This window comes from Clupea harengus, chromosome 3 (assembly GCF_900700415.2).
Source record: "Clupea harengus chromosome 3, Ch_v2.0.2, whole genome shotgun sequence".
Taxonomy (NCBI): domain Eukaryota; kingdom Metazoa; phylum Chordata; class Actinopteri; order Clupeiformes; family Clupeidae; genus Clupea; species Clupea harengus.
The window spans coordinates 23799458-23812524 of record NC_045154.1 but is presented as its reverse complement, the minus strand read 5'-3'; the positions used below and the strand labels follow the sequence as shown (position 1 = coordinate 23812524).

Genomic DNA, 13067 nt, shown 5'->3' with positions numbered 1-13067 from the left:
TCTAATGCTCCCTCAGTTAATGACTGAACAACCCGACTCAGGAAGGTAAACAAATAGGCTCAGGCTGAGGTCTTAAGAGAAGGAAAGCCAGCGAGGGCCAGTGCTGGGGCTCCTGTCTGAGCAAACCGGTGTTGTTAGATAATGAGTTGCCTTTATTAAATGCAACCAAACCAAACACTCTTAGTTAATGACAAACTTGTCTTAATTAGAATACTGTGGGCTATGTAGATAACAGGCCCTAATTAATGGCGTCGGCTTGTGTGTGTACGTGCATGGGCACATGTAAATGAGCATGTTTGTTTTTCGAGTCAAGAGATGCATTCATTATGTGTTTGTGTGTGTGTGTGTTTTGGTTGGTAGCGTGGTTATAGGCTCTTTAGATTTGTGTGTGTGTGTGTGTGTGTGTGTGTGTGTGTGTGTGTGTGTGTGTGTGTGTGTTTGTATGTGTTTGTATATGGTCTGTGCATGTGTTGATAGTTTTATGTGATGTATGTATGATGGATAAGGGACTGTGTATGTTTTTGTGTGATGTGATGGTTTCATGAAATATATGTTTGATTGATAAGAGATTGTATAGTGTGTGTGTGTGTGTGTGTGTGTGTGTGTGTGTGTGTGTGTGTGTGTGTGTGTGTCTGCGCTATGATTATTAGCATGTTTGTAGACTTTAATGTTCTTAGGGATCTTGTATGTGTATGTATGTGATGCTTTCATGAGATGTGTGTGTGTGAAAGATAAGAGATTGCGTGTATGTGTGTGTGTGTGTGTGTGTGTGTGTGTGTGTGTGTGTGTGTGTGTGTGACTGAAGTGTGCTTGTGTTTTCCTGCTCTCTTCCATTTGTCATCTCTGACATTTGGCTGTAGTCTCTCTATCTCTCCATCATCTGAAAAGAACACATTTTTCCCATCAGAAGTCCCGCAGTGGCTTTTGCGTTCGAGGGGTGGTGATACTTCCTTTCGCAGCCACCATCTGCCAGCGCATCTTTCCTGGGCTGCGTCCCTTCAATTTCTCTCCCCCTCTTTTCCCCTCTCCCTCTCTCTCTCTCTCTCTCTCTCTCTTTCTCCCTCTCCCTCTCTCTCTCTCTCTCTCTCTCTTTCTCTTTCGGATTTTATCAGAGCAGTGGGGTCTGCAGAGCAGAGATGCCCTGCCTCTTGAAAATAGAGGGGTTTGTTTACTTCCGTCTCTCTCTCGTTCTACCTTTCTCTCTCTCTATTTATCCCTCTCTCCCTCTTTCTCTCTCTCTGTATCTCTTTTTCTCCCTCTCTCTTTCTCCTTCTCTCTCTCTCCTCTACACCCATCTGCTTGCTTTACACTTATCTCTTCAGCTCTTGGAGGATCTCTCTCTCTCTCTGTCTTTTTTCATTTTGAGCCACGTGACGTGAGTGATAGATAACATTTTAACTGACGCCCCCCCCCCCCCCCCCCCCCGCCCCTTTTGGTTTCTCTCTCCTCCCAGATGCCTTTCTCCTCTCCTCTCCCCTCTGTCTCCTCAATTCCCCCTTTGTCTGAGTCCACTTCAGATGTGCAACATGTGGAGACTGTACCCTGCTCCTCCATTAACAACCAAACAATAGGTTTTATTGAGAGACAGTATAAGCCAAAAGGAAGTCCTTAGCCTTGTCTGTGAACCCAGTATCATTACTGTCAGTTGTGGGTAGATCAAAATGTTTGACAGAGAAAACCACAAACAAGAAAATATGCAGACTGCCTAAGGCAGTAGCCATGTTTATTATTGCGGAATTTATTTAGTATCCCCCTAATGAAATAATAAATCAATACAGTAATTAACTTTGATAACTAATCCAGAATTTTGTTACAGCCATAGGAAGGGTCTTTCTAATTTATGTTTTGGAATGTAATTTTCAATTCTTGACGAATTCTACCTAGTGTTCAATATGCAATGGAGAAGATCATTGTTAATAGTTAATGCTGAGGTCTTTGTGATCAGGTTTGTCATACAGGTGACGCCAGATGTTTTCTACCCTTTCCCAACTCTAGGGAATTGCATTGTTGCATTGCATGTACCAGAATTGCAATGGTTTTTTTATCTTCATAAGTGTCTATGTGTGTGGTTGAAAGAGCATGTTTATGTCTGGGAGAGATTGTATTTGTGTGTGTGTGTGCTCGCGCGCGCAAACGCATATGCACTGGATGTCAGTGCGCAGGGGAAGTGCTTCTGAGCAGTAGCTGCCTGTCCGGTGTTGTCTGTGCTTTTTTTATGTGCTTTTAGGAGGCATCATTAAGCCATAACAATAACAGGAGAGCTGTAAAGAGCCCATGCTCTTGTGCAGGTCAGAGAGAAACACACAAAACCACAGAAGCGCTTGACTTCTGAGCCTCACTGTGACTGTGACTATGAGTGTTAGTGTGAGGCAGTCATAAAGATTACTCCAGAAAGACTAGAAGGAAGGATCTGGTAGTTTGTGTGTCATTAGAAAATAACCCTGTGTCTGTACATTCATGTAGGTGGGATTAGATGGAATGGAGGTAAAAGGGGTAACGTCTAAAATGAATAGGTAAATTAAATTAAATATATTGCTTCAGGCAAGGGATGGTTGTTAACAGCACTGTGTGTAGCGGTCACAGCTACAACGTGCACTTTGAGGGTAATTTTACAAGAGAGTGCCAAATGATCGTAAAGATGGAAAACATGGAACTCAACATTGGAACTATAAATCAAAAGGGACATAATGCAAGTGAAAAAAGAAAATGCATAATGAGTCAGGATTATGAGGTCAAAGTCGGACTTGGGATATGTTGTAGTTGCTTTTACATTAAAGTAGTGTCTTCACTTCTGTATGGAAGTATTATAAGAATTCAGCGACCATGAGCGAACAACAAATTGACAAATCGTGACTGAACGCTTCCTTTTATAAAGCCATGACTATTCTATCATTGTGGAAAAGATACGCTGTTTCTCATCCGATTCTTCAGTAAACCCATGTGACCTACCTTAAGCAGACTCACACTCCTAAACTACACCAGGCCAGGGCTGTGTGGAATACAAGAGGTGAGAGAGCCCCTAAGGACCCTATCAGCTCAGACTGCTAGCCTAGTCTAAACCAACCTTAACATCCTCACCCTATCCCTCCCCACTCCTCAGCTTGCTCCGATGCCCATCTCTGGCCCGCTACCCCTGTGGAGGTGTGTGGGGTCACTGGTGATTAAGTGACCTGCCACAAATTCAGACTGTTGCATTTGCGTGTGTGTCTGTCTCTCTGTGTGTGTGTGTGTGTGTGTGTGTGTGTGTGTGTGTATGTGTATGTGTATGTGTGTGTGTGTGTGTGTGTGTGTGTGTGTGTGTGTGTGTGTTATCCGTGTTCTGGATCAGAGCTGTGTTTAGTCTCCGGCGCGAGCCTCACCAGCTGTGGGGAGGTTTGTTGAGTAGAAGCCAGGTCAGTCGGAGCTGTGGGCCCATGGGGGGTGGGAGGGTGAGGTCTCAGGGTTGGAGGATACATTTGGGGCTGAGGGGTGATGGAGGTTTGTGTGGGTGGGTGTGTGTGTGTGGGTGGGAAAGAGTGGTGTTCAGACAGACAGACAGACAGACAGACAGACAGCAGGGTCGGATGGGAGGAGAAGATTGTTGCTGGAGGAGGGGAGAGAGGGATGCAGGGAAGAGAGGACGGGAGGAGAAGAGGACTGCCAGGCTCTTTTCCTCCCGGCGGCTGCCAGGGTACCCAGACAACAGAGGAGTGGACATTTTCTTCCTGTTGTTGTTGCTCCCTCCTGCATACCATCCTTGTCATGCTCTCCTCCTCGTCCTCCCTCTTCCATGCCTCCCTCTCTCCCAGGATTAAGATGAAGGTGGTCAGCCGACAAAAGAGGGAGTTAACTCCATACGTTGTTTCAAAATCAACACACACACACACACACACACACACACACACACACACACACACACACACACACACACACACACACACACACGGCTTGTTTGGTTGTGTCTTACTGTACATTGTCACCACACATTCTCTCACTGTTACCATACATCCAATAGATACACACTCATAGACACACACACAGTGCACACTAACACACTCGTAGACATAATCTCTCCGTCCCAATATCATATTTACTCCCTCCACCCTGGGTTGACCTGTTTGAAACGCAGGAACGTCTGTGTGAGAACTGCCCTCGGTTTATCCAAGGACGGCTCATATCCATCAAGACTGCCTGATAGCGTTTGCTACAGTGTCTGTGTGAGTGAGACTCTACCAGCAAAACTCAGTACAGACTGTGGCACGAAGCTCACACTAGCCAGCATGTGTGTGAGTGAGATGGCAGAGGTCAGGTTAAGGTCAGAGGGATGTTGTGGAAATGTACTCATCTTAAAGCCATTCACGTCTCCTAATATTTCAAAATATAGCTTAGTTTTCTATTCTTCATCTATATTTTCTATTTCTTCATTTCTATTTGTATGTTCATTATTTTCTACTTTTTTCCCCCTCTGACTCTTCTGTGTAACACTCCTCTGATGTATTTTGCTTATGCGGTGGTGCATGGCTGCGTTACTAACCTTACGGCAGTCAGTACTTGGACCCACCTTCCAGACGCTTGTTTTGCGGCTCACTTGTGAAAATCATCTCAGTGGTATTGTTTTCCTTAAGATGGATCAGTGCTCCCATGGGTGTGTGTGTGTGTGTGTGTGTGTGTGTGTGTGTGTGTGTGTGTGTGTGTGTGTGGGCTGAGGGTGTTGGGGACTGGCCACCTGTTAGGGTAATCAGAGAGAGGGGTTAGAGAACAATAGTATAGCTTTGGGGGATGTGGTGAGTTTGAGGTTGTCAGCTTGTAAGAATATCAATTAATGCAAGGGAAAGTGTGTGTGTGTGTGTGTGTGTGTGTGTGTGTGTGTGTGTGTGTGTGTGTGTTTGTGTGTGTATGTTTGGTACCACACAGAGTCCATTACAAATAATGAGCATGAGTTTGGATAACAAGAGGTCAGGACCTTCACACACAAACACACACAAGCACACACACATACACACACGCACACACACTCTCTCTCTCTCTCTCTCTCTCTCTCTCTCTCTCTCTCTCTCTCTCTCTCTCTCTCTCTCCCTCTCTTTCTCTTTCTCTCTGTCTCTCTCTCTCTTTCACTCCTGGAGGTAAGATACACACTCAGATTATATAATGTGTGTTTATGTGTCCATCGTACCTCCTGGAAGCTGTGTGTGTGTGTGTGTGTGTGTGTGTGTGTGTGTGTCTGTGTGATAGTGTGGTGATAGTGCTTGTTTACCTTGTGCAGATGTGAGTCTGTTTACTTGTCCTCTCTGTGGGGTTTAGTCACTCTTGTTGGACATGGGAGAGAGTGTGTGTGTGTGTGTGTGTGTTTCAGGGAAGCTATATATATATATTTATGTATATGTGTCTATCTCTATCCCTCTCTGCCTCTGTCTCTCTCTGTTTCTCTCTTTTTCAGTATCTGTCCTTATGGGTCTGTTTCTTTCTCTCAGTTTCTCAGTTCCTCTTGATCATGGTTGTTTCCTTAGTCCCGTTTTACTGCTTATGCTTGTGAAAAAGAGGGCGACAAGGAAAAGTGCGGAAGAGAGAGAGAGAGAGAGAGAGAGTGTGAGAGAGGAAGAGAAGTGGAGAGCGGGAGAGTGGAGGGGAAGAACCAGGGGGAGTTAGGTTGCCAAGCAGCAGAGCAGAGACCCTGGACTATCGAAGCCAGGCATGCAGACAAGAGCCTGGCGATAAGCAGCCTGATAAAAGATAGAAAATAGCAGCAGATTTGAACTTTCCCACCGTCCCAAGATCCACAGGGAGAGAGGGGGCCGGGCGGTGGGTGGGGGGTTGGGGGGCTGGCGGGGGGGGGGGGGGGGGGGCTGAATCAACTACTTATTGCATCCCTCACTATCACTATCTTCCCCCGGACAACCAGCAAGGCCATCGAGTGGGTGCACACACACTCTCAAACACTCACATGCACTTTAATACACTCACATGCTGGTGCGTGAATGTACGCTCACACACACTGAATTTGGAAGCACTTGAGACATAAACCTAGTCTCACCCACATACATACATTTTTACCCACTGACCACACTCAGTAAATGTAGATACCACTAACTTACACTTTCTCTTACTCACACACACACACACTCTGAATTTAGAAGCACTTCCACTTGAAGACATAAACCTAGTGCCTCAGAGAGCATGTGTTCAAGAGTATAGAGGCAAACGCAGCCATATTATTCAGATACCATGGATTTAAAATGCTCTCAATTCCCCCCCCCCCCCACACACACACACATACACACACACATACACATGCACATAGACACACACATACACATACACATGCAGATAGCCACACACATACACACACACACACACACACACACACACACACACACACACACAGACCGACGCACACACACACAAACACACAGACAGACGCACACACATACACACACAGACAGACGCACACACATACACATACACATGCACATAGACACACACATGCACAGACACACACACACACACGCACACACAGATACAGACACACACACACCGAGACAGACGCACACACTTACACATAAACACACATGCACACACATACACATACACATACACATGCACATAGACACACACACACACACAGACCGACGCACACACATAAACACACATACACATAGACACACACACAAACACACAGACAGACGCACACACATACACATTCACATACACATAGACACACGCACACACATACACACACATGCACAGACACAAACACACACACATGCACACACAGATACAGACACACACACACAGAGACAGACGCACACACATACACACACACACACATACACATAAACACAGACACACACATGCACACACATACGCAGACACAGACACACACTCCTGTGTGATGGATGTGAGACAGGGGGGCGGCCTTGAGAAGAACAGCCATCTTTCAGCTGCTCTGTGTCTGATGGGCTGCCAAGAGGGAGCCATTGAGCTTCATCTCAGGGGAGGGACGCTCTCACCCTCCCTACAAATGGAACAGTGCACGCACACACAGACTCACACACACACACACACACACACACACACACACACTCACACACAGACTCACACACAGACTCACATACAGACTCACACTCACACACAGACTCACACACAGACTCACATACAGACTCACACACACACACTTACACATACACATACGCACACACACACAAACCAACAAACATAAACAGAAAAACAAGCATTAACACGGGCACTTCATCAGACACTTCACACCGGCATATTAAACCCATAGAATCATGTACATAATCTTGGCCTTACTGCTACTCAATGAAAAACACCTTAGACATAACAAATATAGTCAATAATTGTACAGGGTACTTGTTGATTCAGTCCAGTGAGAATTAGTGAGGAAACATGTAAAAATGGTTTTGTTTGTCTGTGAAAGTAAGAGAGCTTTTACTGAATGTTCATGTTCTCTGTGGGTGTAACCAGCGTTGCTGGAACATGGGTGACTGTCTGTCTATCTGTGAAGTGTGAATATGTAGCGATTCGATGTTATGTGTGTATGAGTGTGAGATATAATGTGGAATGTGTTTGCTTGTAAAATATGTGTGTTTGTCTGTGTGTGTGTGTGTGTGTGTGTGTAATATTTTTGTGTGAGTATGAGACAGTTAAACCCTATCTGGACCAAAAAACAGCATGTTCCGAGAGGGAGAAATCAGAGGGAGATTTATTTTGGCTGCCTTGGATTTGTAGGAATCGCGCCGAGGTATCTGATAGCTGGGTGTGAAGTGGTTTGTTGATCAATGCTCGCAGGGGTAGTTTTTTCCCCCTCTTGGTGGTGGTGGTGATGTAGTGGATGAGGGGGGATGGATGTGAGGAATACCCCTTGCTCAGGACAATCAATCTCCGTGGCGATCCTGGGCATCTTGTAGCCATGGCGATATCGCTACCTACGATTGCACCTGCCCTCTCGGGCCACAAAGAGCAATTTCCAGAAGGGGAGTAGTGAGAGAGAAAAATCAGATTACCCCTCCGTTTGGATGAATCTCTCTTTCCCTCTGCGTATCCATCCCTCATTTCTGTTCTCTCTCTTTCTCTCTCTCTCTCCTGTATCGTCTCCCCTGCATTATCATCGGGGAGACAGCTCCTGCTCATTAAGGAGTTAATTCTCTCTGTCCTATCTCTTATTAGTATAGTGAACCTAAAGCACTGTGAATTCTTTAAATTTCTTCCCCCTCTGTTATCAAATGCAGGAAAAAGGGGAATGGGGGATATTTAATCGTTTAAGTAGTCTTCCTGGGGAACTATGGCTTTTTTTCCCCCAATTTTTTCGTCTTTCCTCCTCTTTCTCTTTTTTTTCCCTGCTCTTCCCAGCAATGTAAAGAAATCCCGTCACTGCTGCCCCTGCTTCGTAATTCAGTTTTTTTTTTAAAGCATGGAGGAGGGAGAGGGAAGAGGGAAAAAAAAGAACGACTTGATGAAATTCCACTATCAGCTCCGAACCAATATGCAAAATATCTCACTGGAAATCAAATAGCTATTATGTTTTCATTTCCACGTCGGCGTATTTGCTTAATGAAGAGGAGACAGATCAGACCGGCTGAGAGAGTCTGCAGGAGACGATAACCGCGAACGGCTCCCAGCTATCCGCACAGAGTGACGCTCGCAGTCACAGAGAGAGAGAGAGAAAGAGAGAGAGAGAGAGAGAGAGAGAGAGAGGGAGGGAGATTGAGGGAGGGGAGCAGAGGGGAGCAGAGGGAAGGGGTGAACCAGGCTGAAAAAGAGGGTGAGGGAGAGGGTGGAGCAAGAGATGCAAGAGAATGATGGAAGGAGGCTATGTCTGAGAAAGAGACAAACCGAGAGAGAGGGAGCAAGAGAGTGATAAAGAGAGAGAAACGAAGAAAGAAAGAGGGAAAGATAGGAGAGGAAGGAAGAAAGAAGGGGGAGCATTGGGAAGGGAAGAGGTGATCCAGACTGAAAAAGTGGGTGAGAGAGAACGTCCAAAGGAGAGAGGGAACCAGAGATGCAAGAGCATGGTGGAAAACTGAGGGGGGGTGGGGGTGAGGGGGGCGGGGGGGGCTATGTCTGGGTAAGAGACAGAGAGAGTAAGAAATGGAGAAAAAGAGTGATAAACTGAAAAAGAGAGAATGAGAGAGAGTAAGGATAACTTGGAAATGAGATGATGAGGGGAAGAGAAGGAGATATTGGGGATGTGTTGTAACCCAGTGGGTTGTGCCCCTCTGCCCCATGCCCTGGGCTAAGTGCTGGGTGCTAGGTGGTGATTTGTGGTGGTTCTGGGTTTGATGTGTTTGATGTGAGGGCCCCCCCCCGCTGACTCGGCCATGGTGCCGTGCCATGCGGAGCGGAGCGGCAGGGCTTGATTGAAGTGCTCCGGTGCCCCAGTGCACATGAATATCATTGGCACAGCTTATCGGCCACCGCATCAGGCCTCATTATCATAAGCAGGAGAATCACTCAGCCCTGAGATTTGACTGATGGGCCTGACAAGTTCATTTGCATATGAGGCTTATTACACTCCACAGCCATCGTTTCTGCCCTAAAAGTGTTAATATTATCATCCTCATTCATATGTATTATTATTATTATTATTATGTATATAATAATACTTATTATTATTAGTAGTAGTAGTAATAGGTAGTAGTATTAGTAGTAGTATTAGTAGTAGTACATTTCACTTTGTGGAATTGAATTTAAATATATCATTTAATTATATAAATATTTAATGCACTTTGTGTTTATTGTGTATTGACACAGAAATGTTCATTAGGCCATACTGAAAGTAAGTAGATTTTGACATTTTTCCTGTTTTCTCAGTTGAGGGAGTATTCACAGTTCATGTTTTTTATGCCTACCTAAATTTCCAGGATTAATAAAGTATCCATCTATCTATCTTTTTATCTATAGGGTACTATCCATTTTAACAGTGCAAGTCAGTCAGTCTGTCCCTCTCTCTCTCTCTCTCTCTCTCTCTCTCTCTGTCTCTGGGGACCTAGATGTCTACAGATAGATCTTCTCTGTGAGAAATATCCAACTGTGTAATGCCTGCTGCACTTGAAGCCTCTCACCAAGGGGGTTGTTCTCGAATATGTTCTACCCTTCCCTACACACACACACACACACACACACACACACACACACACACACACACACACACACACACACACACACACACACACATACACACACACACACACACACACACACACACACACACACTGCCATTCCCCAGTTGCTGTTCTGGTCTCTAGGGTTAGCTGTGAGTCTGCTGGTCACTGTGGTGGAGGTTCTCTAGGGATGTAGCCGGGGGGCTCTGCCTCAGAGAGGAGCAGTGTCCAGGGAGGAGATGCACCCAGGGACCAGCAGACAGACACTGACAGGGAGAGAGGCGGTCAGACTGAAGAAAGACAGGACATGGAAGAACAAAAGATAGGAAAAAAGAAAATAAAGAAAGAAGACAGGAGGAGAAAGAGAGACAGGCGGACAGGAATGGGAGTGTGATGGATTGAAAATGACCAAGAGAGGAAGACAGTGCAAAAGATCAGTGGAGGGCCAGAGAGAAAGAGAGAGCAAGATAGAGAGAGATCGAAAGAAAGAAGGTAGACGACTTGCTGAGCTGGTAGCATCCATCTACTCCAGCAAAGCTGTCTGGGCTGCATACAGGGGCCCGGTCGCTGCCAGTCACTCAGGGGGCTTGGCAGGGCCTGGCCACGCACCACCCATCCCCGGGGTGCTTCAGGCTTATCTGCTGCTCCAGTGGCTGAGGTGACAACATCCAGCATGCAGTATCCAGCTTGAGCCACCCCACTCTGTGCCGCTGTCTCTGCCACTGCAGTCCTGCTGCTGGAGCCCAGTCCACAGGGTCATCCATCACCCCAGCAACCTCTCAACAACTCCCTCAAGATAAATAACCTCACCCATGCCGGCCCAAGTGGGCTGTTTTGTCGTCTTTTTTCTTTTTTTTGTCTGCATTGTGTGTGTGTGTGTGTGTGTGTGTGTGTGTGTGTGTGTGTGTGTGTGTGTGTGTGTGTGTGTGTGTGTGTGTGTGTGTGTGTGTGTGTCTCTCTCTCTCTCTCTGGATGTATGTTAGCTGTTCTTTTCCTTACTCTTTCTCTCTTGCACCTGAGCATGGTGATTCCATATAGGTGCCGTCAATCAGATAAGGCGATATTTAATTTCCATGATGATGCTGGTGGTAGTGGTGATGGCGTTAAATGAGGACTGATGAGAGTCGCTGCTGAGAGAGAGGTGTGAGTGTGCAGGTGTGTGTGTGTGCGCGCGCGTGTGGACAGTGGTGAAGCTTCCACGTCCACTTCATTTGTATTCCGGATTTAAAGTGCTTTAGCGCCCTCGGCTCTGATCAATGCGTTCCTCCTCTTGCGCGTGAAATTTCAAATCAGGTGCGCCTGAGGTGAGGCGGGCTGTTTTTGTAGTAGAGTACGCGTTAAATAAGTCTCTCTCCCTCGCCCCTCTCTTCTGTCTAAACATCCTACTTCACGGATTTTTCTTCTGAAGTTTGCTGATTGTCTGATAGATCGTCGCTCTCTCTCTTCCTCTCTCGCTCTCGTTCTCGACTCTGATTTTGACTGTTGCGGGAGGCGGTTATTAGCGTGAGAGCCTGCGAGTGGCCGTGTTTAATCACCGCGGCTAAGCACACAGGTTTGATGTGTTGTCTCTATGTTTAATCGCCGTGCTAAGCACACAGGTTTGATGTGGACGTGGAGTTAATAAAGCAGTATCCGCGCAGCCTTCATCAGCTCGCCACTTTGTTCTGCTTGTTGAAGTGCCAGCCAAGACCATCGCTCATATTCTTAGTAATATTCTCTCACTTTCTCACTTTCTCTTTTTTTCTTTCACGGTTCGCCTCTGCCTTTTTGCTGGAAGCTCGAATTTATAATACTGATAGTGTTTGTGTTAAGCCCTATGTATACGTGTCAAGTATTTAGAGGCTCCAAATTCACCAACAAAGGTTAATTTTCACACTTCAGAAATATGAACTGGTCACTATGTGAACGCAGTTATTAAGGCTAGATTAAGCCTTATGATGTCACATAACATATGAGCTAATTTATCATCAGCTGTCCTGTTCTTATGGAGTTTTGGAGGTGAAAAAATTGGTTAACGGTTGCCAATTTCTATCGCCAAGAAAAGGAGAACAGGGGCACAGCTGAAAGTTTTCCGCACCATTTGATGTCTCAAAGCAGTGATGCGGTGATTGTTTCATTAAACCAGCACTGTAATGGGAAAGGAAATCATAATTCAAACTTACATTTAAAACACAGAATATAATTGGAATTTTAAACAGAGAAGTTCCTTTGTACAATTATGATTAAAGGAAAATTAATTGTATGAAAATGTCTTCACAGATATAGAAAATTAGATCTACCAAGGCTCGGACTACATAGACTAATTCTAAAAATATTGCGTCCGGGATCGATCTTTTTTTTTCCTGTATTTTTTGTTGAGGTCCAAATCTAACTGTTAATTTTAGCCTATCTGAAATTACAGTGAACCATGCAGGCGTGGAAGTCGAAATTAGCCTAAAGATGTTTCATTTACAAAGACAGAAACACTTTGTCAGGGAGCGATTGTTTCCAAGCATTATCTCCGCCTCGTTTTAATTGCTTTGGAAGTGAAATTACAGAATTGGAAAAATTGCCTTTGCCTTTTTCTACAAGACTCTTTATTCACGGGTATTGTTGTGTGCTTTGTATAGATTATAGGCCTCTTTGTTCTAGGAGTGTAAATATACGCCTCCAGTCACGGCTTTAGTTCGGAACAATCCCTTTCGTTCATCACAACTTAATGAAAATTAATTTACAAACTGTCGAGAAAGGAATCCCTAATTTCCAACCGGTCTTAATTTCCTTAAGATTTAAAGAACGGACACGGCTCTGCCCTGTCGTAACGTTGTCTTTTCATTCACCAGATGTCGTACTTATTTTGATCATTTTATATAAATGTTCTATCTTTTGCCTGCGTCGGTTTGAATCCGTTGGGAAAAGGGCTCATTAATGAATTAACATGCAGACGGGCGAATATGATCCTATTGGGAATAGCGCGCCTGTGTAATAACA

At 45.3% G+C, this 13067-nt stretch overlaps 1 protein-coding gene across 2 annotated transcripts in view; it reads left to right on the top strand.

Annotated features, from left to right (window-relative positions):
• The window catches only part of zfpm1 (zinc finger protein, FOG family member 1), an 80903-nt gene that overhangs the window by 22509 nt on the left and 45327 nt on the right, over positions 1 to 13067 (top strand). The window lies entirely within an intron of this gene.